At 43.8% G+C, this 5,673-nt stretch overlaps 1 pseudogene; it reads right to left on the bottom strand.

Moving 5' to 3' along the window:
- LOC101563433 overlaps positions 1-5,673 on the bottom strand; it is a 16,165-nt pseudogene that overhangs the window by 4,335 nt on the left and 6,157 nt on the right.

The following is a 5,673-nucleotide window of genomic DNA, read 5'->3' as shown; positions in this document are numbered from 1 at the left end:
AGAGAGAGAGAGAGAGAGAGAGAGAGAGAGAGAGAGAGAGAGAGCCTGAATTCAATCCCCAGTTCCAGCAAAAAAGAAAAGAAAAAGAAAATGTGCCCCCCCCCCAAAAAAAAAGAAAATGTCTGGCTCTAATTCCTCAAAAAACTAAAATTTCCATTTGACCCAGCTATTCGGTCTTATTATCTTACCAAAAGTATTAAAAACAGCATACCACAGCAATATATGGACACCCATGTTTGTAGGGCCAGTTTGTAGTAGCTAAATCTTGGAAACTAAGATATATGAAAAAATAAAATAAAAGAAGATATATCATGTATAGGTACAAATTCTCTGTGATGAATGTTAGGTGTATCCAAAATGTACCAGTAAAGGGCCGGCCAAATAGCTCAGCGGATTACAGCGGCTGCAAGCAGGCTCAGGGAACCAGGTTTAGATCCTGGGCTGGCAGTGTGGGCCCAATAATTGAGACTAGGTGTGGTGGCACAGGCCTGTAATCCCAGCACTTGAGAAGCTGTAAACATGCAGATCACTCTGAGTCCGATCTAGTAGTGAGACCTTTAACACCTTGTAGACCCTTCCCTAAAATATAGAAAACATAATAAAATGTACCAATAAAATTTTGAACCTCACACACAAACAAAAAGGCTCTCTGGTTCCAGTTCCACTTTATTTAGCATTCTCCAAAGTGTGGGCCACTTACCACTGGTGGAATTGGAATATTTCTGTATTGCAGTTCTGTATTGTATTTTTTTTTTTCTTTCTTTCTTTCCTTTTTTTTTTTGTGGAACCGGGGATTGAACTCAGGCCCTTGAGCTTGCCAGGGAAGCACGTATTGTACTGAGCCATCTCCCTGGCCCCTTTTTTTTTCTTGATGATTTTTATTTTATTTTATTTTTTTGGCAGAACCAGGGATTGAACTCAGGCCCTTGTCCTTGCCAGGGAAGCACTTATTCCACTGAGCCATCTCCCCGGGCCTTTCTTGATGATTTTTGCTTATGGTTTTTGTTTTGAGACAGGGTCTTGCTTTATAGTTCAGGCTGGCCTTGAACTCACTATGTAGCTGAAGTTGGCCTTGAATTCATGACAATCCTCCTGCCTCAGCCTCTGGATACTAGGATTATAGGCATGAGCTACCACACCTGGCCTACAGTTCTGTATTGCAGCTTTTTGTTTTGTTTTGAGATGGTCTGGCTATGTAACCTAGGCTGGCCTCTGGGGACAATCTGCCTGCTTCAGCCTCTCAAGTTCTCAGATTGCAGGTATGCATCACCGTGCCTGGCACAGTTGCTGTTGGGTTTTCTTTGTTTAATGTGTGTTTTACCCCCATGCTGAGATAATGCTTATAGCCTCCAGCGTGGTATACAAGCAGTGCACCACTGGGCACTACCATCTTCAGCTGCATTCGTTTGTATTTGTGGGTTTGCCCCCCTCACCCAAACTGGGATCACACTGTTTTAGTCTGGTTGATCTCAAACTCCTGGACTCAAGTAAGAGTACTGCCTCAAGCTTACCAAGTAACTGGGATTCCAACGACATGTGTCATTGTGCTGGCTTGTGTGTTCTTTTACTTTAGAAAGAAATTGAGGATGTGAGGGTGATCTGGCTATGACATCTGTCACCCCATTGATCTCTAGGTTTGATTCAGCTCATCTGGCTGGCTAGGCAGGTGTCCCCTTCCTCCCTCAACCATCGATGTGTATCCCGCCCGAAGCTGCATGCTCGATTGAAGAGGATGACCACCCCCGATAGAGGAGGACCATTCCTCGGTCAAGGGTATGCGAGCAGCTGCACTCCCTGGCTAGACCCTCCAAACAAGCTCTCAAGAAAGAAATTGAGGGACCAGGGAGATGGCTCAGTAGAATAAATGCTTCCCTGGCAAGCGCAAGGGCCTGAGTTCAATCCCAAGTTCCACCAAAATAAAAAGGGAAATAAATAAATAAATTGAGTTCAACCCCCGGTTCCACCAAAAAAAAAGAAAAAGAAATAAATTGAATTACATAACAGACTATTATTGCACAAGGCTCCTAGTTAGGACAGAGAAAAATAATAGTACATTATGGAACAAGTGGAACCAATTTATGATAAAGTTATGAAGGTGAAATATGACAGGTTGAAGCCTGGGGGAGGGGAGTTTCTCCATGAGGGCCTAATGTAATGGTCTTCAGAGTTCCTTCCAGTACTGTGCTTTTCTGTGTACTACTATTAAACTCTGGTCTTCTACACTGAGCTACACTCCTAGATCTTTTTTAATTCTTTTCCTTTCTTTTTTTCTTGGGGGGGGGGCAGAACCCAGGATTGAACTCAGGCTCTTGTGTTTGCTAGGCAAGCGCTTATTCTACTGAGCTACCTCACCAACTTTTCTTCTTTTTGTACCAGGAATTTGACTCAGGACTTTGCACTTGCCAAGAAGGTGTTGTGTCTCTGAGCTATGTCCCTACCCTCTTTTAAAAACTTTTTATGTTGAAACAGTATCTCCCAAAGACTCCATGGCATCCCTCAGATCCAGCCATTCTGCTCCGGCCATACTGGTCACTGCCTTAGCACCACCACCAACACACCTTCCTACTCACATGGCCGCTTTAGTTACTTCAATTTGTAATACAAGGAATTGAACCTAGGGTCTTGGCACTAAACTACATACTAAACTACATTTTTTTTGTTTTGCTTTAGTATATTTTTAAAATTTAATTATAACTGGGCTGGTGAGATGGCTCAGTGGTCTAAAGCACCTACTTAGAACAAGCTAAGCCAAGCAAAGCACAGGGACCGCGGTTCAATCCCCCAGCACCACATGCCAGCCAGCCCCGCCCCCTGGTGGGCTGAGCTGGCCACACACACACACAAAATTTTTTTTAAAAAATTTAATTATAACTATTCAGAATAGAAATCAGGACCTTGCCCTTGCCAAGCAGGAGCTATGCCACTGAGCTACACCCCTTATGCTTTTTTTTTCTTTTTTCTTTTTTTAATGAGCAGAATATATTTATCGAGAGAAAGAAAGCTCTTGTTTGAGAGAGGGACAGGAGGTGGGCCCGAGTGGGTTGTGCCCCCAGGGATTCTTCTTCTTTTTTTGGTGGGGGATTCTTTTATTGAACACAGACCTCATCATATGGTACAAAAGAAACCAAATCTTTCCAAGCTTGGTGGCACAAACATGTAATGCTAGTACTCAGGAGCTGAAACAGGAGGATGGCAAGATCAAACCTAATTTGGTCTATATGGTAAATTCAGGGTCCACCTGGACCACACAGCAAGACCCTCAAACAAAACAAAGAAACAAAAACAAAATCAAAACTTTTGGGCTGGGGAGATGGCTCAGTGGAATAAGTGCTTCCCTGGCAAGTTCAAGGGCCCAAGTTCAATCCCCGGTTCCACAAAAACACACACACACACACACACACACACACACACACACACAACTTTCTGGGCCCTACTTGTCACCTAGAGATATAAATAAAGCCAGGTCCACTCAACCACTTGCTCAGTGACTCATCATGGCTTCCTTGTGACACCACACTGAAGCACCCAAATTCAAGCTCTTCTCCCAGAGCTCAAGGACTCGCCTTCCTAGCCAGGCATAATAAAGCAGCAGATAGCCCAGCACTTAGGAGGCTGAGGCAGGAAGGTGGTGAGAGTTTGAAGCTAGCCCGGTGTATAAGTGAGACTTTTGATTCAAAACAAAGCCCTCACCTTTCTTGACTAGAGGTGGACTAAATGGTAGACATGGCCCAGCATATACGCGGCCCATCCACAACCACAAAAACAAAGCCCACTTATTTTTCTAACCCCGAAGGTCAAGTTTCATGCCTGGAATCTTTCTAGAAACATCCTTCTCTGTTCCCAGTTACACTGAGACCAAAATTATGAAATTGCAATAGGGATAGCTGTCCTGAATTCTTTTTCTTTTCTTCTCTTCCCTCCCCTCACTAAACTATATTACCTACTTCCTTACCTTTTTCTTTTTTGTACAAGGAATTGAACTCAGGACCTTGCACTTGCCAGGCAGGTGCTTACACCACTAAGCTATCTCCCTAGCTCCTTTTCTTTTTCTTTTTTTTATTTTTTTGACAGGGGGGCATGGAACCTGGGATTGAACTCAGGCCCTTGTGCTTCTAGGTAAGCACTTATTCTACTGAGCTATCGCCCTGGGCTCTCTTTTTAATTTTGAGACAAGATCTTGCTACATTGCCCAGACTGTGCTGGAACATTTAATCCTTCATTAATTTCCCAGAGTGCTAGGATTATAGGTGTGCCACTGTGCCAGGCTCCTAGCTCTTTTTATTTTTACTTATTTTTTGTATTTTTGAAATAGAGTTTCACTATGTAGTTCAGCCTGGCCTTCAATTCACTTTGTAGGCTAGGCTGGTCTTCAACTCACAGCAATCCTTCTACCTCAGTCTTTCAAGTGCTGGGATTACAGGCAGGCACTTATGTCCCTGAGCTATGTCCCCAGCCCTTCCTAATTTTTTTTTTTTTTCCTGGTATCAGGGATTGATCTTGGGACCTTATGCTCACCAGGCAGGTGCTTATGCCACTTAGCTAACTCCCTGGCCCCTTTTTGTAAATTCTTAACAAATTTTCAAAAGAATTTTATTTTGAGACAGGGTCTCACTATGCAGTTCAGACTAGCCTTGAACTCATATGTAGCCCAGGCTGGCCTCAAACTCTCTCAGTGATCCTCCTGTCTCAGCCTCCCAAGTGCTGGGATGACAGGCAGGAGCCACCACTCCCAGCTAACAACTTTTCTTCCCCAGTACTTCAAATTGAATGAAGCTTTGCAATGAGCTACATACTTCATCCTTTGTGGTTTTTTGTTTTTGTTTTTGTTTTTTTCTTTAATTTGTGACTGGGTTGTGATAAATTTAAATTGCTAAATTGTCCTGGCTGGGGTCAAATCTGGAATCTTCTTGCTTCAGCTTCTCAGAGGACTGGGATTACAGGCATGCAGCAGCAAGCCTGGCATGGCTCTTGATTTATTGAGACATATAAGGATGAGTATCCATGCAAGGTATTTTAAGCCAGACGTAGTGGTGCATGCCTGTAATCTCAGCATTCTCCCACGGTGATGCAGGAGGATCACAATGTGAGCCCAGGTTTGGTGATTTAATACTTTAGGGCAATCCTGTTTCAAAATAAAAATTAAAAAAGGGCTGGTTGGGGGCCGGGGAGATGGCTCAGTAGGATAAGCGCTTGACTGGCAAACACAAGGATCTGAGTTCAATCCCAGGTTCCACAAAAAAAAAAAAAAAGGGCTGGTTGTGGTTGTGCATCCTGGTAATCTCAGCACTCCAGAGGCTGAGACAGAAGGAGTGCTTTGATTTCTAGGCCACCCTGGGCTATGTAGTGAGCCTAAATTCAACCTGAACTACAGAGGAAGACCCTGTCTGAACCCCAACCCCAAACAAATAAATAAAAATTAAAAATGGATTAAGGGAGGGTGGAGAGGGGAAGAGAACATAAAAGAATTAAAATGTTCTGCACATGTATCAACTCCCCAAGAGAAGTATAATCACTACTACTAACAGGTACTAATAAGAATAAAGGAGGCGGGGCTGGTGAGATGGCTCAGTGGTCTAAAGCACCTACTTAGAACAAGCTAAGCCAAGCAAAGCACAGGGACCTCGGTTCAATCCCCCAGCACCACATGCCAGCCAGCCCTGCCCCCTGGTGGGC

The sequence above is a fragment of the Octodon degus genome, unplaced genomic scaffold (genome assembly GCF_000260255.1).
Source record: "Octodon degus isolate 3935 unplaced genomic scaffold, OctDeg1.0 scaffold00093, whole genome shotgun sequence".
NCBI classification, from domain to species: Eukaryota; Metazoa; Chordata; class Mammalia; order Rodentia; family Octodontidae; genus Octodon; species Octodon degus.
Note: the sequence above shows the minus strand (reverse complement) of the source record. Positions and strands in the feature narration are given on the sequence as shown.